The following is a 22,512-nucleotide window of genomic DNA, read 5'->3' on the forward strand; positions in this document are numbered from 1 at the left end:
AGACCTCTTGAGAGGTCTTCTTGGTGCAGTGCTTATTTTCTATCACATCCTCCTGACTTGTGTCCCTTCCCTACCAAAGCTTGTTCTGGCCAGACAATGGGAGGTCATTCCCTGCAGGTCCCTGCATTCCCAAATTTCTCAGGGACATGGGAAACATGGCTCCATAGGATGAGGTCCCTGCTGCAGGGTCCCTGCTTGGTGCCCAGGGGGAGGTGCTCGTTACAGTGTGGGAGCACAGGGACAGGAGGTGGGTGCCCCATGGACATCCCAGCAGGTTTGGGAGCCCCGTGGTCACCCAGGCATGGGGCTACACCAGCTTTTTTCCTGAAGTCAGAGCCCACAGGCTACGCTGAAGGTAATAGACTTCGCAGATGTTCTCAATCATTTCTTTCAGAAAACAGCAGCAAAACGTTGCTGTTTGCGCCAGATTGGCCAATGGTGAGACAGCAGATGTTCTCCCCCACCTCTAGCTCCAAGGAGAGGGGACAGAGAAAGAGATTTATGAGTTTAGAAAAAACTAAGCTAATGAAATATTAATAATAAAATAAAAATTAAATAGATACAACACATACATACAAAACCATATCTTGCTCCCAGGAAGATGTCACCAGCAGGCACGGGGGAAGTCCCAGGCTGGACTCAGCAACAGACGGGCACCGGATTCCAGAACGCACGGACCAGGATCAAAGGCAGATGCACAGACAGACTCCTCCTTGGACATCAGCCCTTGACAAAAGAGAGCCATTGGAGAAGAGCTAAACCCTTGCCCCCTCTGCTTTATACTGGGCGTTGCAGGTGGGATGGAACACCCTATTGGTCAGGTTTGGGTCGCTTGTCTGCCCCTTCCCACAGGTGCAACCCCTCCACGGGGCAAACACCCACCTCAGCTGACCCTGGTTGGAACAGCAACGAGCGTAAGCAAGAGCCTCTCTCACTGACCAGAAAGCTGGCTCTGCTCTACCCCAGACCAGGACAAAAATCACAATGGTAGCATTAAAAAAACAACCAAACCTGTCATTTCCCACTCAATGAGAGCGTTACTCTGCAGCTGCCACATATAATGAAGAAACCGGTGCTTTTTCTACTTTAACTTTTCCTGCATCTGCAATTATTCCAAAATTTATATTCCTGTGCATGTATTTTTAGCTTTACACCGCTCCCTGGCTGGTTCCTAGACAAGGCTGTGGGTGCACCTTGCCCCAGGCCTCCTGGGCAAAGCCCCGCTCCCAACAGACCCCTGCGGTCCCTTTTTGGGGTGTTGTGAGGAACGAGCGCCCTCAAGGACACAGAGATCTGCACAGTGCCAGAAAGAAAATGGTTCTACAACTCCTCCCCGTCCTTTGGCGGAGCAGCCAGCCCCTCTGGCTTATGGTGGCATCCTTCTTTAGGGCCTTAATTTCATCTTTCTGGTGAAACCAGTACATTTGCTGGTTGGCAGCACTGGGTTTCCTATAAAGAACTCAAGGAGCTTCGTGCTCAGTAGCTCCCAAGGGTGGACCAGGCTTCCCTTGATTTGACCCCGATTTATACCAGCATCAGGAAAGAATCCCACCTGGAGCCTTCACAGCACTAGAAGATTTTTTTGACAAATGAGAGTACTTTCAGGAAAGTTTTATCTGCTCTCAAGAGTGATTAACTTTCCTTTAGCATCATACATCTCAAAAATAGCAATAGTAGCATCATCCTTGGCGTAGACTGAAGTGAGAACAAAACCTCATGCAACAACAGGGAAAGATCACTTCTGAGATATATTGAAAATTTTCTTTCTTTAGCAAAATCGGGATCAGCTCCCCTCAGCTGGTACCTGGAGGTTCATTACAGACACACGCTTAATGTCGTTATTGCAGAATCAAAGGGCAAACATGCCAGCCCCCAAATAGCTTGTCTGTTTAAGGAAAATCATCCACAGTTGCTACATACAAAGCGAGACTAATTTACTTTTCCTTAATTAATCATCTTCATTTCCTCCCTCTTTAGCCTTAGCCAATGAGGTGTAAATTGCAGGGGCAGATGCATTTTCTAGGCTGAATTCCAAACTAAATGTTCTTCAAAAAGTGAGGAGGCACTTAGCATAGTGTTTTAGTGTTTCACTGTCATTAGGCACATTAAACTCACCTCACTCCTCTGAAGGCTTTGGCGGCAGCACTTCACCCATATTCTTTCTAGTCTGATTATGGCAGATTTTGTACCCTGAGAGCAAAGACCTGAGCGCGGCAAAGAACAAACCCTCTTCTATCAGATGTTACTTCGAGAAGATGAACCAAGAAAGTTCAAGAAAATGCTCCAACACTGGGACTTCCACACAAACCTTCTGGAGGTGGTTTACTCCAAGGTTCCTTTATGCCCCAAACTTCTCTACCTCCAGGACATTTATGAAGGTCCGGTTATTTGTGGGTTCCTCGGCAAGGAGGAGCACAGAGAGGTCCTCAGGTAGACACCAAACTTGGGTCCTATCCAAAATGCCAGCACTTATTTTTGGTATTTGCCAGATTATTGCAGTGATGAATGTACTACGAAACCATTGGTGTATTACCAGCGTGGTAAGTGAAAGAAAACGGTAGGGAGCGTTTAAATTTGCATGACGCATGGTTTGCTTTATTCCTGACATCACAACCAAAGCTCAATTGGGATATTTTTCTTTCTGTCTGTGGCAGCGCGCTCCCCTGCTCTGCAGGGATAACTCACAGTGCCAGCAAAAAAGTGGGGTTTTTTCACTCCCTGGATGTACACAAACCAGAGCCCTTGTTTGCAGGACCAAGCCATGGGCAAGCGCACTCCAATTTCCGAGGCTACATTTGCAGGCGTTATCTCTGCGCGTGCAAATTAGGAGCCTGCACGTTTCCCACATCATTACTACGGCAGTGCTCAACCGTACAGAGAAACTCTAGGTACATAAAAACATAGACACCAGACTGAAAAAGGAGTCCCGAAGGGAGCCTTTCGTGGTGTGTAACGGTTCCATCGCAGACGCTGATTCTTCCTTACGGTGAGGGTGACAGAGCCCTGGACCAGGCTGCCCAGGGAGGGTGTGGAGTCCCTTCTCTGGAGACTTTCAAGCCCCGCCTGGACGCAGCCCTGAGTGATGTGCTCTGGGCGATCCTGCTTTGGCAGGGGAGTGGGACCAGATGGTCTCTAGAAGTCCCTTCCAACTCTGAAATTCCGTGATTCTGTAATTAGCAAACCTTGCACTGAAGAAAGTTCATATATTTTCATTAATTGCAAAAAACATACTTACTGTAAAAGGGGTAGAGCTGGGAAAATATTTGGAGTCTGAGGATTTGAGAGAGGCCCGTCTTGCTGGAAACACCATTATATTCAGCACTACCCAAATCAATGCCATATATTTGAATTAAACATGTATTAATCCACCTATAAAGGACTGGAGGTATCCAGTCGATTTTCTGATTGTGAGTACAGCTTTTGTTAATATAGTAAAAAGAAAACATTCCTCTTTCAGCCGTAACTCTGATGATGAAACCTGTTACAAGCCCAGCTTTTTAGTAGCTACCATACTGTAATTATTCATCAAACTGACAGAATAAAGATCCTTTTTATCCATCTTATATTTCATCTAAAAACATTTAGGCCGTTTGCAAGCAACAGCCTCACAGAGAGTCTCAGGACATCGGTGATAATACTGGCAATAAATAAGTAGTGGCAATTCTGGCTGGAGGTGAAGACAGCGTCTTCTGCTTGTCTTACACGTTATCCGCTCTCCCTGTTTACGGGATGGGGGGGTGTTTTAGTATTAACCAATTCATCTTTTAAATGCATTCCCCAGCCTTACAAATTATATGGGTGAGACCCTCAAACTCTACAGTAGTTTACTTTTACAAATCTCTCTCTAACTGAGAGTTTTTCTCTCTCTGAGGGAGTTTTCGCTGTCACAACCAGTCCGACCCGACCGAGGAAAAATTAGCTAATTGTTATGAAATGGTCGCGCCCAATGACCATGGGGTCCGAATAAAAGCACCTTGTTTTGCATGTAGCAGGGCTGCGTGACAATGACAGCTTCTGCCTCTGAATTGGGTGGACCCCCCAAGGCACCAGCTGCCCGTGCTGAGCCCAGGGAAGCGGAGCCCAATCCAGCAGGAAGGGGCTCTTTGGCTCCCTGTCGCCCTGGTAGCCGAAGGACGAGGAGCCAGGAGTTCTGCAGGGAACGGGGGATGTCTGAGGCGACAAGAGAACAGTGGCTTCAGGCCTTCAGGCTCTATCTGCAGGGTGTATTTCATGGCACTTTAGACCAACCCTTCTGTTATAAACCCATCCCTCTCAGCAATTGTACAATCCATTAAAAACGAGTAGAGGCTGCCACTTAACACGAGCTTTATTTTTATTTACATCGTATCATAAAGGTAATTTTAATTTGCATTCATTTGAATTTTGATGGTGTTGACTTGGATGGTCTGCAGACAGACGGCACGCGTTTTGGGGATAGGTGTTGTAATCACTGCAATCTGTGTTCCAGAAAAGGTTGATGAACTTCAAGCATTTTGCCGTAGGGAGGCTGGGACAGACGCTCAGCCGGCGCTCGCATCTTCCTTACGCACGTTGTACGAGCCGGGTCAGCCGGCCCACTCCCCTTGTGCAGTTAGCGCAGAAACGTTATCTGGTAGTGCTGTCCTTTTACTAAAACTGAGTTATGTGTTTTCCTGAGAGATCTGCAGTTTTTATAATCAGCTGCAAAAGCCACTCTGTACGACAGCACTTCTGTTAAGCGATTTACCAACTTCTGAACAAACTTTTACTAATATTATCCAACTTACATATACTATTAAAATTGTAACACACAGGCTTGCTATAAGAACCACTCTTTATTTCCACAAACTCTATGTATTTTAAGGGGTATGTGACGCTATGGCGATGAGCTCTCCTTGCCTTGATTGTGAGTTGGCTACAGTAGCAGTAAATGCCGTTCACCTAAAATCGGTGCCAAAAATCTCCTAAAGACACCCGGAGTTATTCCATGCATATATGGCAGAATAAAATAATGGAAAAATATTTTCTGAATTGCTATAGTAAGGTTTTAAAACTATAGTGGAAATCCAGAAACATTACTATTAGACCAACTTCAAATGTCAGTCCTAAAACAAGCACAGAAGGTCTGTAAGACGGGCCAGAAAAGCTGTTTGGTGACTCGTGGAGCCGTACGCTTCATGGCAGCTTTCAGTCACATTTCCTGGGCTGGGAATCGTCTAGGAAGTAGGACCTTCTTCAGTTCAATGGCTTTTACAGGCTTAAAGGCTCACAAAGTGTCATTTCTTGAATTCACCACTGGAAACACCATATATTTCCTTTATATGATGTAGAGTAAGGAAAAACAAATTTCATATTTTGAACAAAAGTAGAGGACGCTTTTCTGTTTAAAGCTTTCCAATCCATTTTCAAATTTAACCATTCATCTTAGCACAATTACTTATTTGGCAGAGATTTTCGGTTTTGGTGTTGTTTCTGACGCGTCCCCGGGCTCGCACCCCAGCGTGGCTTGTTCCCACACTGAAGTGTCTGGGTTGTACCTGGGCTTTCCCCAGCCTGAAACTCGGTCGTTTGGAGGGGGAGCGGTGGGGACGCAGGGTCACGGCGATCCTGCACAGCACGCGTGTCCCTGGGATACACTCGGGAGCCGGGGGGGGTGGTGTGCAGACGCAAGGACGCATCCCCGTTCCTGCAGGGACACTGCCCTCTTAACACAGGTGTGTGTCCAGGCTGGTGCAGAAAGCACCCCCCTCCTCGGAGAAGCTCCCCCAGGCACCCGCGCTGTGTCCCACAGCACTAGAGCTGCTTTGGTCTGATGCTACAAGAACTTTGGCTCAAGGATCTGGGGTTTCCAGTGCACGTTAATACACAGATAATAATGCAGATAATAATAATCATAGAATCGTCTAGGTTGGAATAGACCTTAAAGATCATCCAGTCCAACCATCAACCCAACACTGCCAAACCCACCACTACCCCACGTCCCTCAGCCCCACGTCTGCCCGGCTGTTAAATCCCTCCAGGGATGGCGACTCCACCACTGCCCTGGGCAGCCTCTTCCAATGCTTGACAACCCTTTCCGTGAAGAAATTGTTCCTAATATCCAATCCAGTAATAATGAATATAGAACTAAAAGCAATGCTCTGGAGAGCTCTGCTTCTCAAAATAGTACATGGTTCGACCCTAAAACTAATCCCCACACAAGATTACGCTGCTGATTTGCAGCTGTGTAACACAGCCTCATGCTTCTGTAAGGAAATGTTAAAATCTCCTTATATACAGACATACCAATATCAATCAGTGCAGGCAGAAGTGGGTGGATATAAAATTAAAGCCACCCGGATTATTGAGCTCAGCCTTTATAAGGCACATAAAGAAGCCAAGGGAGTTTTATCACTCTGTCAAATAACTCTTCCCACGGTGGCTGCAGAGCTCCTGGCCCTGCTGGCACCCACAGCCCCACAGTAACCCTCAGTTCGGCTAAAATCACAGAATCTCAGGCAGGCAGGGGCTGGAAGGGCCCTCTGAGATCACCTGGTCCAACCCCCTGCACAGAGACGCGTCCAGGCGGGTTTGGGATGTCTCCAGAGACGGAGACTCCACACCTCTCTGGGCAGCCTGTGCCAGGGCTCTGCCGCCCTCACAGCAAAGAAGCTCCTCCTCATGTTGAGATGGAGTTTCCCGTGTTCCAATTTGTGCCCGTTGCCCCTCGTCCTGTCCCCGGGCACCACTGAGAAGAGTCTGGCCCCATGCTGACAGGGACCGTCCCGCCCCATGGCGAGCGGCTGGGTGGGCGTCCCTGCACACAGCCATTGCCCCTGCTGCAGTGGCAGACTCCTGGATGACGCTCCGGGGCCGGCATTCTGCCGGGAGTGAGAGAGGGAGGCTGATGAGCGTGTGGGGGGGCTCCCCCGCAACCTCCACCCCAGACCATGCCCTTCTCCACAGCAGCGCTTGCAGGGGCAGCAGCAGAGGCAGCAGCGGCAGCATGCAGGGGGTTGGCTGAGCCTTTACACAATCGTGAGCAGATTTGCCACTCTTTTGCTGGATCCCGGGTCGGAAGTTGGTTGAGTTTGACATTTCCAGCCGCAACCACGCTATATATATATTTATAATTCACTTTTTAAAAAAAATATATATATCCACGTGCCTGTTGCACCTGAATCTGTGTGGAGCTGGCAGGTGATTAAAGCAATCATCCAGGTGCTCAGGCCTCGCAGGGAGAGCCAAAGGAGAAGTAAGTGGGCACAGCCGGAGGGATCAGTGTTTTGCAGCCTGTCATCGCTTCCCACGCTCCCTGCTTCTCACTGCCGCGGCGAAAAGGAAAACAGCGAGGAGAGAGGAGTCCTCCGGCGCCCGAGTCCTCCGGGAAGAGCCTCCTCACACCATCGCTTCAGAAGCAGTTTTCACATCATCAAGTGTATTTCCAGAATGAGCATTTCTTAAATTTGCACACAGATTTATTTCATAGTGTTACACACACGGTAAATAGGCAGATAGATACACTTGAGACGATACTCTTCAAAATCATTTTGAAAGGGGAGTTATGCATCTACTTCCCGGATCCTGAAAGGTGAGTCTCGGGGTGCTGAGCGTGAGACCCCGGGGAAGGAACCAGGCGTTCGGAGGGAAGGCGGCACCGTGCCTGCTCCGCAGAGTCGCTCTGATCCCCGGGGGTCTCCCTGCCCGTCCCGGGCCTTCATCCATCCACGGGGTCGGTTTTTCCTGGATAACTGGCCCAGAGCAAGCCAGCTGAAATACACTGGAGGGTGAGGAAAGCAAGAGGGTAGATCAGAAACGTAACAGGGACAAAACACAAAGGAAGGGGTTGTAATAAAATACGCAAGCAAATACAAATATACTTTACATCAGTAAGTAGTTACATCAGTATTTTTGCATCGGTAAGTATATTTTACGTTAGTAAGGGTGGGTAGCTAGAGGGCAGAGTCCCGTGCTGCCCAGGCACTATAGTTAATCCCTGGTGTGCCCCTCTCCACGCCAGTACTGGACCCTTCCTTAATCTGAAAAGAACTAATTTCACATTATCACTTTTTTTGTTCTAAGAAGCATATTTTCCTAGCTGCGTTTGCAATGCCTGGTGCGTGGGCTCGTACAGCTCCAGCAGGCTGACAGCGTGTCCGGTCCCCAAGGATGCTCCGGGCACGCGGCCGCAGCCCCGGGCAGCCCCCGGCTCGGCATCGTCCTGCCCCTTTGCCACCGTCCCAGCCCAGCCCGGCACCAGCGGCTGCCTTTCGCCCAGGCTCCATCAGCGACATCTGCACCAGACAGCTGGAGAAGTTAAGCAGATAATTACCTCAGCACGCATCACGGTGCTTTTGTTATTAAGGTATTGATTAATTGTATTTAAAGTATACCAAATGACATTGAAAACTTCAACGGCTTTGCTACCAGCACAAACCAAAAATAAACTATAGTCCCTACCAAATCACCCATATGCCTGTTCTTAGTGGGCATTGTAGAGTTTAGACTGTAAAAACTGTTTTAGTTTTTTAAAAATTGTTGTTTTAGTGTTACTTTGTAATACTGAATTAGAGATACTGGAATAAGAGTTTCATTTTCTGAATCGCAGCACCAGTAAGGCACGTGGTTTCTTTACAAAATACGCACTTCTGAGGCTTTGATCTCTCCTGCTGCGTGCAGAACATGGGGCAGAGCCAGCTGAGGCCGATGGAGTAAAATCCGGCCCCATGCGAATGCGACCGCGGAGGTCTCCAGCCCCTGACTCCTGCTCCACAGCGGCTGTCCTTGCCCCGCAGGCACAGCCCGGGACACACACACAGGTTTGGCATCACTGTATTGCCCAGACACATTCCAAACTTTCACTTCCCACGTTGGATTTGAAACTCGAGATTTTTCCCTCCCGTCCTGCTGTTTCCATCGTCAGCCCTCACAAGGTTTTCCCTCCCTGCTTGCTCACGGGTGGCCAGTAGCACTGAGCATCCCAGTGCTTCCCGGCGGGCAGCGGAGTCTCCCTGTCTCCTGTGGCGGGTGGACGAGGGCTGAGGGAGGCGGACGAGCTGCCTCTCACCCGCCCGGGCCTGCAGCTCCCCAGCCCTCAGCTCGGTCCTACGGGAGAACCACGGTTCTCCAGTGCGCAACCTTTCCCCGGTCGCTGCTGAAGAGAGATTGAGTTTCACGGCAATACAAGCACCTCCAGATTAACGCCCTGTCACCTCCCTCTGCTCCGGTACCTCCTCCAGCTGGGCAGGTGATGGTTCCCGGCTCCGAATTCCCACCGGCAGCTCTGCAGCAGCATCACACTGAAGACTGTTGAAGCCACTCCACCGATCTCAGAGCAAAATTACAGTAACCCGTCACTGCAATCCTGCGGTTTGCCGGGGAAGAACAGGCAAAGGCACGGCTTCAGCAGCTTGAGGAGAAGGGGGAAGGTGAGACGTGGTTTTGGCTCACGCCGTGAGAAGGGCAGCCGGTAACGGGCTAGATGCCAAACGTCGAACTTTCCAGGCTTTTCAAAGTATTGCAGTTTTTAAAGTATTACTGTGCCTGCGCTGAGCAACAGCTCTTTGAAAAAATCCGCTGTTCAGGGAAAGTCCTCCGGTGCATTCTTCCAGGAATTACATTATTTCTGAGGTTCAAAACTAGCAGTTTCGATATGGTCACTTAAGGCGTGAGAGTTTAAAGATGCTGGCAGGTGTTTTCCTTAATGACCCTTTGAATGCCACCTTATCCCGTCTCATTCATTAACCCTTGCCAATTCTAGGTACCTCTGTCTGAAATCTTGTCAGGGTGAGCTCATTGAAATTCTTTCCAAAAAGCCACAAGGAGCAAAGACTTCGGCTTCATCTTGGGGGGAAGTTGGTGGCAAAACAGACGGGGTCATTTCTCTCCTTTCTCTGCCGAGGACACGTTGTTTACCGAGGGCAGCAGAGGTCCAGGCACAGCAGCCACTTGTCTTCGCTGCTGTTGAAGCTCAGCATTGTCGCCAGTGATAAGAACGCTCTTTTATCACCCAAGATGCAATCCACTGCTACAACGGATCTCTGATAACTTCTCCAGCACCTGCTCCGCACCCAGAGGAACGGCTCACAGTACCCTCGGAGATGCAGGTCTGCAACAAAAACCCGAATATCATCTTTTCTGGTTGGCTTCATTTCCCCGCCCTCCCCTTCACTATTTGATGTTGTTGTTAGTACACCAGAAGGATTAACTCATTATAAATGTAGGGCTTTGGGGACTGTTATGAATTTAAAACATCTAAAACAAAGTGAATGAGTCCTTCAGAGCTCGTCTTCAAATCGGCGTAACGCCATTAATAATTAAACTGCACCGTGACCTAAATAAATCATAGGATCACGCTTCATTTGAATACTACTTGTCACATATCAAGTTTGTCTGATACTCTATAGGGGATGAGCGCTCAGCCAGACAGGAGCAGGCTTTCGGGTGCAATTAAATCAATCTGTCCATCGTTAAACAAGAAACATCCTCAAGCAACCGGTCCACCACCGTCACTGCGCCAGTGTGGCTCGCACCCTCGCCAGACAGCTGGTAAAACCCGGGGTTGTTTGGCCAGTAGATGAAAACCAAATGCTTTTCAATAGACCTTTTCTGTTTATGAGGAGTCCGCGGTGTGTTCGGTGCTTTGGCAATCAATATAATTGTTGCGCCCCCTTTTTACCAAAGGTCATCTCGGGCATGGCCAAGCGGCCGAGTGAACCTGAGGGTCCCACCACTGGGTACCTTCTTCCAGCAATCATAGCCAGGACCGCGGTGAAGCGTCTTTGCTGACACAAGCCGGGCATTGCTTGGCTTGTATCAGAATTGGAAAACGTCTCTAGTAATGACTCAGACCACATGAGCCCCAGAGGAGGAGGAGGAGGCGGAGGAGGGCAGAGCCAGCCCCACGCCATGGCTGGGTGGCCACGGGTGCAGGGACAGGCAGGCAGTGGGAAAGGCGGCGCAGGGGGAGAACGGAGCCACTGCACAGCCCGGCATCATGGGTCTGAAACAAATCGTTTCGGATTCAAAACCATTTTAGCTCTCATTTCTCCACAGTGCCCATTACTCGGCCCTGTGCTTGGCGACAGCGTCAAACGCAATACAGAGCCGCAACAAAAATAAGGCAAGTTCCTGAAATCAACAAAAGAGCCGGTGCTCATAGCAATTTGCCATCAAGAGAGAAAGCATGAAATAGCAGAAAATCATGAGGCAGACTCTTCTCATGGAATTTTCAGCTCAAGAGCTTCAGAGCATGTGGATAACTACGTGAGCTTTTTGGGCCCTGTATGAAAAACAAATCAAAGCTTGGAGAATCACAGAAGGACAGGGGTTGGAAGGGACCTCTGGGGAGATCATCTAGTCCAACCCTCCCGCCAAGAGAAGCTGCTGGTTGAGCTATTATTGCAAAGCCATTCCTTATTGGAACGCGTTTGTTTTCAAGTTCCTGACCCTCGCTCCCTGTCGGCAGGGATGGGGCTGCCCTGTGCCCCGAGCCGAGGCCACCTCCGAGCCAACGTGCTGGTTGTCCTGCGTGGGGATCGGCCTTGAAGGTGTTACCCATTTGAGAGACTGAGGAGGAACTCCTTGTCTAACTCAGGAGCTTCATTTCAGAGAATTAAAAAGGAATTTTCATTGATTAAAAAGAAGAGGGAAGGAATATGAAGTGTAATTAATATCGCAGCTGAAGGCTGGCAATAGAATCATAGAATCGTTGAGGTTGGAAAGGACCTTTCACATCATCGAGTCCAACCATTAACCCAGCACTGCCAAGTTACCACCAAACCATGTCTCTCAGCATCACGTCTACCCGGCTTTTAAATTCCTCCAGGGCTGGCAACTCAACCCCTTCCCCGGGCAGCCTGTTCCCATGCTCAACAACCAATCCTTTTGGTGAAGAAATTTTTCCTAATATCCAACCTAAACCTCCCCAGGCTGGGAGGAGCAGGAAGGAGAAGGTGTGTCAGAGCTTTCCGAGTGAAGCCATGGGTTCGTACTTTCGCACATTGATAGCAGAAATCTTACAAATCTCATTACCTCCAAAGACCGATCACCCTCGCAGTCACCGACGGCAGAAGGACGAGCCCTGGCTGGCCATGTCTGCAGCACGGGTGGGCAAGGGCTGCCGGTAACCAGCTGGTCCAGCTGGATGGGCTGGTCCAGCTCCCCGTTACCGTGTTTCCCTGCAAAAAACCAACGTCCCTCATAGGATACTCTGCTGGGGCGGGAGCAACTCCACTAGCGAGGCACCACTGCAAAACCTCCTCTGAAAGATCACAATTTTTTTAAAAGCAAGAGAGAATTAGACACAAAAGTGGATAAAGTTAAAAAAGGAATTAAAAAAAAAAATCAGATTTCTTGTACTCTGTTATGGTTTTGATTGAGCATACCTTAAAAGGGGTTAAATCATCAACTCCTAGAGATTCATTCACCAAGACGGAGCATTTTTCTCTCCCAGGATAAATAACCCATATGGACCGAATCAGTAACTGATTTTTTTTTAACTCCTCATAGTTTCTGGGGTAAAAACAACATTTTCTTCCATATTTTTATAGTCTTTCTATGGGGTTGCTGAAAATTTGACTTAGTAGGAATATAGTCAGGATCTGTCAAGGTATTTATGCACCTGACACCTCTATAATTAACTGAATTTAAGCACAGAAAGGTCTAAATTCACAGTTGTATTAAGTGACTTGTTCATCAGCAAAGAAAAAAATAATCCTGTTATTCTTGTGCCTTCTCCTGCGTGTGGTTCCAGCGCTCTGCGTACAGAGATTTGAGATAGATACGTGTTACATCGAGGTAAGCTTCTAAATATAAGTTATTGCCCTTATCAGAACTGGGGCGCTGTTTAAAAATTTAACCAAAAGTATCTGTTTGCATAAAAACCTGCTCTAACTTTAATGGAGTTCCGTGCTTTGTATATCTACTTTCTGTGGCTGCTTTAGTCAGGGGGTTTCCTTCTGGATATTTGAAGCAGCAAATCCCTGTGAAGTACTTTTAGGAATAAGTTTCAGAGCATATACTAAAGCAGAAGAGTCTTTGCAACAAAACTTCACTGTAAGACCAATAATGCAACTATTAATCTGAAGCCTGGGACAACCCAGCCCACGCCACAAAATAATTCAACAAATTATTTTGTCAGAGACGCGGCCGGCGGAACGCCCCATGTTCAGAAGTAGCAGATATCCCTTCACTTGATGTAACCCGCATTGAACCACGGGGTTACCTGCGCCACCGAGCCCTCCGGCTCCCCCCGAACCAACAAAGAGCCAAAAAGGGCAGGAAATTCTCCTCAAAACCAAAAACGTGTGTTCCTTATCTCAGTGGGAATGTGACACGGCCCTACGTCTGCTAGAAAGAAATCCTGGCGTTTCTGAAGTGCACAGACCGACTCCCCTAAAAAGTTAATTTTCCTTTCAGGTATAACTTATTTTTAGGAGAATTGGTGGTGGTGGGCATGAAACTGTTAATTCTTTTCAGTTTAGAACAAAGTATTTTAGAAACCTTGGCACAAATATTACATCTCTCTACTTTTAAGATAATAGTCTGAAATTAATGCACGTGTGCCTAAAAACTGTAAGCAAAAATTGACACTTAGAAGAATTAAAAACTAAAGTTACAATGCAACATTAGCGAAATCTGCTAACGTGAAGCACAGCTTCCTTTGTCATTCCCAGGCTATAAAAATGATCTAAATAAACGTGGCCCAAGAGACCAGTTTTGAGGCCTCCTGCCCTCCCACTCCCCTGATGGCTATGGTCACTCCTGTATTGCACTTCTCCTCTTCAGGTGCAGCATCTGCATCTTCTGTAAGTTTTTCACAATAGATGGTGTCAGATATATTTCATTTACATCATTTAGAGAAAGCGAGGGAGGGCCTGAGTGGCAGCCTCACATCCCTGATTGCGGTGGCTATTGCTTCTTTGCTGATGAGGCGTCATATAATCCTCTGCACTCACTGTTCTTTTGAAATACCTTAAAAACGCATTACTCAAGCCCAGCTCTCCAGGAAAAAGTGATTATTAGAAAAGCGTAAGTCTACAGACAGTGCAATACCAGCTGACGCGCCCCCCCGATGAACAGACCTTGCTTTAATGGGTTGGTTTGCTGGTTTAGCCCCTGGGCTGGGCTGGGGATCTGTGCCGGGGGATGGAGGACCTGCGGGGAGGACACACGCACGGTCCCATCGGTGCCAGCAGGAGCTAAGAGCCCTGCGGGGGCTTAGTCCTGGGGGAAAGAAATATTTTTCAAGAGACAAATTAGCTCCAGGAAGTCTTACCTTGATGAAGTTACACACGTTGCCACCTCTGCTCCCAGCCAAAAGCAAATACACCTTCCCGGAGCGCACCCCACACCTCAGGTCCCAGCAAGAAGCTTGGGACACGGACCAAGTTTTTCATGTCCAAGCAAGAAGCTATCCGAGCAAGAAGCAAGAGGCAGAGGTGGCCAGGGCCAGCACCCATCCTTCCACCAGCGTGGGACTGACCCCCAGCCTGGGGTGGACACCCCAAGGAGAAAAAGGAACCTCAGCAAAGGAACACAGTGTTTGATCATAGAATTGCGCAGGCTGGAAGGGACCTTTCAGATCACCGAGTCCAACCACCAACCCAACTCTGACAAAAGCCACCACTGACCCACGTCCCTCAGCCCCACGTCTGCCCGGCTTTTAAATCCCTCCAGGGATGGTGACTCCACCACTGCCCTGGGCAGCCTCTTCCAATGCTTGACAACCCTTTCAGTGTCGAAATTTTTCCTAATACCTAATACCTTAAACCTTCCCTGGCGCAACTTGAGGCCGTATCTTTGAAGTGGGAAGGATAAAAAAAAAAAAAAAAAGAGAAGAAACCCAAATCTTTGAGCAGTTTTTGAGCAAGTCTTTGCATGGAAGACATAACGTCCAGCAAAGGTCGGGCATGAAAGATATTCAATGGCTTAAAATCAATGACTTTTAAACATTTTCAGCAATAATAATGTAGAGAGGAGTTAGCAGATGACCACTATTAAGGCTTGGTGATGACCCTGAGGCTGACTGAAGGCAAAGGCAGGTGAGGATGGGCCCTGGGTGCAGCCAGCCCGGCTCAGCCCCCATGGTGTCCCACCACCCCGGTCCCTGCCACACGCGTTGCAATGACCATTGTAGGTGTCACTGTTAGGATTGAAAATCTCTGTGGGAAGAAAACAAGCCCAAAGTTTGGAGAAGTTCCTTTTAAGGGCCTGCATGAGGACAGCAGGGGTGGGACTGAAAGAGAAAAGAAACTTAATTAAGGCAAGACTTTGGCTGTTGGGTGCTGCGCTCTGAGCGGGGCCCACGCAGTGGTGAACGTACGTGCAATGAAAAGCCTCCGTACATCCCCCACCTTCGTTACATTGGCTATTAATAGTACCTGAGGCTACACTTTGACTTTCAAACATTTCAGGCACAAATAATAGAAAATTTCCAATTAAAAAGGATAATCTCCTGTAAGAAAGAGAACAGTAAGCACAGTGAATAATTTAAAAGCTGTGGGGATATAAAGATTTATTATATTTCCCAACAAGCCAGGAGCTTTGATTAATGGTTAAAAATAGAAAATAGGGATGGAATGAAGTTGTAAAAAATCCCCCCAAATGATCATTCTTATGATGTTAATATGGTTTGAAATGTTTTCATTGTATGAAAAAACGTGCCTGTCTCATTTTCCCTATTAAAACAGATTGATCATAATTCGGTTTTGAATAAACTCATTTGGAATTAATTTCCATATTCAGGACAAAAGTTGCAAAACCAGGGGGGCTTTTTAATATCAAATACTGCATTTTAAAATCTTAAAAAATTTGAAATGGAAGTTTTCTGGTCATGAAAAATCTCTTCTCGTAGATTTGGCCTTACCAAATTTCCCCCCCGCAGCACTGAACCCCCCACTGATCAGAAGCACCTCAGCGTGGAGGGCACCGCGTGGGCGCTCGCAGAGCTGCCACCCACAGCGAGCACAAGGAATACATTCATGGATAGCAACTTGTGCTACTTAACTTAGAAATAAAAGCAAAATAAAAAAAAAATAAATCACAGCCTTTGTTCTAATCCATTATGTGGCCAAAGACGTCTGTAGAAATTGTCAGTCCCTTTGTTAGAGTTGTCATACATGGTCTGCTCATTTGCTGGCAACTGTGGTATTTTTCAAAAAAAAGATATGCTTGAGCACTTCAGCCTGTTTTTTTCTTTAGCAATCATAGAGTCAGAGAACGGTTTGGGTTGGGAGGGACCCTAAAGACCATCAAGTTCCAACCCCCTGCCCTGGGCAGGGACACCTCCCACCAGCCCAGGTTGCTCCAAGCCCCGTCCAACCTGGCCTTGAACCCCTCCAGGGATGGGGCAGCCACAGCTGCTCTGGGCAACCTGGGCCAGGGGCTCACCACCCTCACAGCCAAGAATTTCTGCCTCACATCTCATCTCAGTCTCCCCTCTTGCAGTGTAAAACCCTTCCCCCTCGTCCCATGGCTCCCCTCCCTGCTCCAGAGTCCCTCCCCAGCTTTCCTGGAGCCCCTTTAGGGCCTGGAAGGGGCTGGAAGGTCTCCCCGGAGCCTTCTCTTCTCCAGGCTGAACCCCCCCAGCTCTCTCAGCCTGTCCTCACAGCAGAGGGGCTCCAGCCCTCGGATCATCTTCGTGGTTTCCTCTGGCCCTGCTCCAACAGCTCCGTGTCCTTCCTGTGCTGAGGACTCCAGAGCTGGACGCAGTACTCCAGGTGGGGTCTCCCCAGAGTGGAGTAGAGGGGTAAAATCACCTCCCTCGACCTGCTGGCCACGCTTCTTTTGATGCTCTGGTTATATCTAATATCATTAGTCAATAATGCTTTTTGCCAAATACAAATACTTTGTAAAATGCAATTAACTTTCCAGTGCTACATAGGCGTTAGGACTGTTGGATCCTGTAGCAGTATATACTAAATAGCAGTACGGCTTACGGTACGCAGGCAGCACAGCGGTGGAAGACCCCACATGGGTTAGGACACGTTCACCAAACCCCTGGGTTAGGGCCAGGTTTCCTACCTAAGCTGTCGCAGCTCATCAGCACGGTGGTGCTCGGCTCGTGTTCTTGCAGAAAGTCCTTCCTCAGCAGGTCAGGAGACACACCAGCTCAGTGCTACTGAATAAAAAATAAGCTTTTCTCACCTCAGACGTGTTTCTCACTTCTAACACATCCTTAAGGTGCTATGACAGAAAATACCAAAGTCCTTTTTGTTTAAAGGCAATTTTACATGTGTTGCTATTTGTGTGACTTGATTAGGAATTAGATCTGAGGGCATTTGGAAAAAAACCCCAAACCTCTTGACAAGTAACCTCAGTTTTTGTTAGAAAGTTAGAAAACAGCCAAACTGCAAAATCCCAGCAAATGCTGCCTAACACCAGCAGAATTAAGTGGGGCAGAAAAGGTGAGGGCAGCAAGGGACAAACAGACATTTGTGAAAAATGATGGTCAAGAGAGTGGTGGGAGGAAACCTCCATCCTCCCTGCTCTCCGCGTGCCAGCATCAAGCCCCGTGTCCCGCTGGCAGGTCCCGCATCCCTCCGGCTCAGCGGCACAGTGCCCACAGGGAGCTGCCACCATCACAGCATCCATCCACAGCAGCCTTGCCATGTACGCATCCGTCAGCACCACTTCCACAAAGCTCCGTGAACCTCTGAGCTGGCACCTCTTCATTTTTATCTGCTTTGATAATTTATACGGGACACCTCAGGAGGGGGGATATCGCCTGGCAGAGCCAAGCGAGGCAGCTCCTCCCGAGGGCGAGCACCAAGCCCCGAGCCGTCCGGCAGCAGCATCTCGCCAGGAGCCCTGACTTCTCGGGACTTGCTCCTCTCGGCTCCACCGAGGCCATCCTCCTCGCAGGGTACATACGTGTCCCCTCTGTACAAGAGGGACATTGAGGTGCTGGAGCGTGTCCAGAGGAGAGCGACCAGGCTGGTGAGGGGTCTGGAGACCAGGTCATATGAGGAGAGGCTGAGGGAGCTGGGCATGTTTAGCTTGGAGAAGAGGAGGCTGAGGGGAGACCTCATTGCCCTCTACAACTCCCTGAAAGGAGGGGGCAGAGAGGTGGGTGTTGGGCTCTTCTCCCAGGGGAATAATGACAGGAGCAGAGGAAATGGTCTGAAGCTGCGGCAGGGGAGGTTTAGGTTAGATATTAGGAGGAATTACTTTACTGACAGAGTGGTCAGGCACTGGAACAGCCTGCCCAGGGAGGGGGTTGAGTCACCATCCCTAGAGGTGTTTAAGAAACGTCTAGATGTGGCACTTCAGGGCATGGTCTAGTGGCAGAGACTGTAGGGTGTTTGGTTGGACTCGATGATCTCAAGGGTCCTCTCCAACCATGAAGATTCTATGATTCTCTGTCTCTTCATTTAGAGGCTTTAATTTCTAAACTTTCTCAGCCCTTAACGAAGAAGGGAGACTCCTGGAGAGGCTGGTGGAAAGGAGGTGGAGAGAGTTCTGACTGTTTCCCTCGGCCACTGGTGCGTGTTCCCAGAGGGGGCTCTCCCGGGTTCGGGGATGTTACTTCTTCCCAGCTGCTGTCAAGAGCAGTTTTCTCTCCAGTGGCATTCACCCAATATCACACAGTGGAGCTCTCGCTCAGAAACATGTTACTCCTGACACAGGGCCCATTTTAAGGTGTGAGCATCCTCTCCCTCCTCCTCCCCTGTGGCTGGGTGACACCACCGTGCCGTGCCGGTCCCCAGCTCTCTGCTCGCACCTGAGCTGCCAAATCCTCCCCGGCCACCATGTGCCCCGGGGAAACTTCCCAATGACCTTCTGCAGGGCTCAGTTATAGACTGGGCATCCCTGGGGAATTTAGTCTGATTTTCAACATAGTTTATCGCACTGCCTTGCATTGCTTCCGTGCACGTAACTGTCATCTTAAAAACATAATTCCTTTAGTTATCGACAGAGGAGAGCCTTCCACCTCACCACGGGCAGAACGAACAGGTGTTTAAAGAACTATTGTCTGTGGAATACGGGTTACAGGGTGAGCGTTCACTAGAGAAAAGTCTTGATTTATCAGAAAGCAAAGCCCATGCTTAGGTGCCATTGAATTAAGGCAGCCAAAGGACAAAATGCGTACCTGAGAGAGAAGATATATGTAGGTCTTCCAGTTTGGGAAGTGATGCTACAAGCACAGCACTTCCATTTTTGCAATATTTTCTACACATATTTTTCATTAGTGTTGGCTAGGTGCCAGTTCCCAGGGACTTGCAATTTTGCAATAATTGAATATGTGATTCTGGGAGTGATAGGACTTAAAATTCATAGGCCTTGCCTAAACACATCCACGCATAGATTGTGCTATCTATTTGGGCTTAATCAAATGAGATAATACTGCTATTCACTAAGAAAACTGTGTGTGTTATCTTACTGTAGCATGTAGTTTTGTTGCAATGCCACGCTTAAACAACAGTATTAAAAAAACGGGGAAAACTTAATAGAGCTGAACTTGCACATCGGAAGATAAAATGGGTGTCTTTTGGTTAGAGCCCTAGAAGGCATCACTCTTTCTCCTAGCAGGGTTCCCTCCTCCCTCTTCTCATTGCTATTTTTCCTCAATTTTTGCGCGTTTCAGCTGCTGAGGGTGCAGACGGCGGGTTGATGCTTGCCCAGTGCCTCGCAGCCCAGGAGCTGATGGCTCTGCAGGCGAGGGGGCTGCAGGAGGAACCGTCCCACGTGGCGATGCTGCTGCTGCTGCATCCCGCGTGGTGCCCGGTGCTCCCCTGGCCTGCCCGCGGCTCTCGGGCAGCGGAGCAGCACTGCCCGCTCCCTCAGTCTCACAGCAGTGCCAGGCGGCCTGAGTCACGCAGGTATGAATAAGCATCCCCGCTCTGCCACCGCTAGCCGCAGCTCCAAAGCTGTTGAGATTCATCTAGCGTTAGTCATCTCTTATTCATAAAAACACAAAAAAAAAGTACTGCACCATCACCACCGTGTCTCTGCCCTCTCCCCTGGGTCCCTGTGAAGGCAGCACAGGTTCTGCTGCCCCTTCCACCTGCACCACCGTTCAGTCAGCCACTAACCATGGTATACCCTACAGAGCCTCTGGTTTTGGTCATATTTTGGGTGCCCCATCTACTGATTTAGCTCCATCACAAAACTGCTATTGGAAATTCTCGGGCTGTGGGAACATCCCTCCGCCCTCTGTCCCTGCAGACCAAACCAGGGCAGATCTCACGCCACCGCAGCAAAGGCAAAACCTGGGGTTCACGCGGCTCTAACCCCTAGAACCAAGCCAGCCACAAGCCACCCACCAGCCCCGGGGGAGCCCTGTGTCTCTCCCGGACACCTGATGTGCAGGAGCGGGACGCCAGCCTGTGCCACCCGTCCCACCGGCAGCCCAGAGGGGCGGCAGGAGGAACCCCACAGCATCTCCTCTGCTCCGAGTCCAGCTCAGGGCACAGCACATGCCCAAGGTGCAAACCTGATGGCAAAAAGTCTGGAGGCTCCATCCCTCCTCACAGCAAAGGTCTGAGCAGAACGAAGCCACGCCAAGCAGAACTGACCACCCAGCGGAAAATGTTAGCTCAAAGTCCTGCCACAGCAGTGTTTAACGCTCCCACTGTGTTTTCCTTCCCTCTCGTTCCCCGTGAGCGGGGTGACAGGTGACACAGAGCCCCCCCGCGCCGGGAGAGTCACTTGTTTTCCGCTTTTCAAGAGCTTTGTTTTCATGAATCCACACTCACAGAAGGATTCCGGTTTCAACAGTCAGAACACACTCGTAAGAGCTGCAAAGTATCATTTGTGATTAATCTTTGTACACTCTAAATAGAGGAATTCCGCTTCATCACGCCTCTCTCTCCTATGTCCCCTATTATCTCCCGTGTCACCGCAGCGTCGCGGTGCTTCCTGGGGGTGGTACAAATCACAGCGTTCAGTCCTTGAGCAAAGACCCAGAGGTCACACGGGAAATAGCTCCGCACTTCGCCGTGTGTTTGTTTTTCCAGCGGCTGCGGGCGAGCGGGGGGGTGGGCGCTGCCCTCGCAGTCGGCACTCTCAGCTGTCAATCCCCACTCTACAAAACGGGTGGCTTTTCCCAATTGCCATGTTCCTAAGCTAAGAGCTGTCTTACCGGGTGTTGAAGGAGCCTCTTCCAGAGCCTGCTGCCAGGCCAGGCTGTCCCTCCACGCCTCTAGCCAAGTGCCCGACTCACGGCCACGGAGCACCAACGCCTGCCCAGAACCAGAGCGATCCACTGGTGTTTAGCAGTGACCGATGATCCTCCTGCCCGAGGACGGGTATAAACTTCCTCACAATTAGTTACTATGGGTGCAACTAATTTTTATTGGCCGAGCTGCTTAGAATCCAAAATTTATATTCATATATTCAAAGTCTTTACGGGAAAAAAAGCTTTTTTAATTTTTTTTTTTTATTTTCCTTGGGAATTGCCTTTCTCTGTGCAGCAGCAAATAAGGACATTCAGGATGCATTGTGCACGTAGAATCATAGGCCGGTTTGGGTCAGAAGGGACCCTGAAGATCATCTAGTTCCAAACCACCTGCCATGGGCAGGGACACAAAAAGGAACACAGGCCCATTGTATCCAGGAATCCCTTTAATACACATTTCTCCTCTTTCCTCTACACATACACGTGCTCTTATCCCTACCTGTGATCCCAGCAGCTGCAGGATAAACGGGAGCCGGTCTGCGCGCGGCCTCCTGGGGCAGGATTGGCGCGGGAAGCTGGTGCTACTTCCCAGGGAGGTATGGAGGATCAGCCCGCGGTCTGCTATTGGAGAACATTGCTCGGAAAAGCTGCTAACACAGCCTGTTTTCTGCTCAAGTGAGCAAAATATCCTCATAGGAGAAGTTTGTTAGCTTGAAAATGGCAAATTTTTATGCATGATGTAATTCACGTGCAGCTTCACTGAGCTGAAATTGCCTGACCTTTTGATCTTTTTGCAAATAAACGAACAGCCCCAAGGAAGCTTGAAAGTGCTGCACCCTCCGTGGAGAAGGACAGGGAGTCCAAAGGATCTGAGGAATGAAAGCCTTTTTTTTTGCATTTTCGTCAAGACTTGGGGAAAATACAGGTAGTATTATACATTTTAAATGTTGATTTTAAAAAAAAAAAAAGACAAAAAACCAAAGCATATTTGTATAAAGTTTCAAAGAGGTGTTATCTTTGCAAATATTGCCCTCAGGGCTTGCTCAGCTCGCTCCCAAGGCTTGTATCACTGCCACCCAGAACCTGCTTCTGCAAAATGCTGAGGATGTAGTTAAAGCCCCAAGAGGGAGCCGAATCTTGATGGATAGGCTTTGAAAAGTCATTAAGGTAAGGTGTAGAACAATGGAGCTATTTTGAACCAAGAAGTACATGAGTGGCGTGGTCCCTAAACGAACTGTCAGTGAAGTGATAGAGAGCCGGGTGGGTTTTTCGATGGAGTAACTACAGCAGCACATGCTGAACGATTGTGTGAATTGGCCATAATTGGTTGGATATGTCCCAAATGGCAAATCTCCTCTGTTCTGCAAGGTAGGCAATTCGTACGAACTTTGTTCAGCTATTAATCAAGACATGAGGGGGGGATTTATTTTTTT

The sequence above is a fragment of the Rissa tridactyla genome, chromosome 6 (assembly GCF_028500815.1).
Source record: "Rissa tridactyla isolate bRisTri1 chromosome 6, bRisTri1.patW.cur.20221130, whole genome shotgun sequence".
In the NCBI taxonomy this organism is placed as follows: Eukaryota; Metazoa; Chordata; class Aves; order Charadriiformes; family Laridae; genus Rissa; species Rissa tridactyla.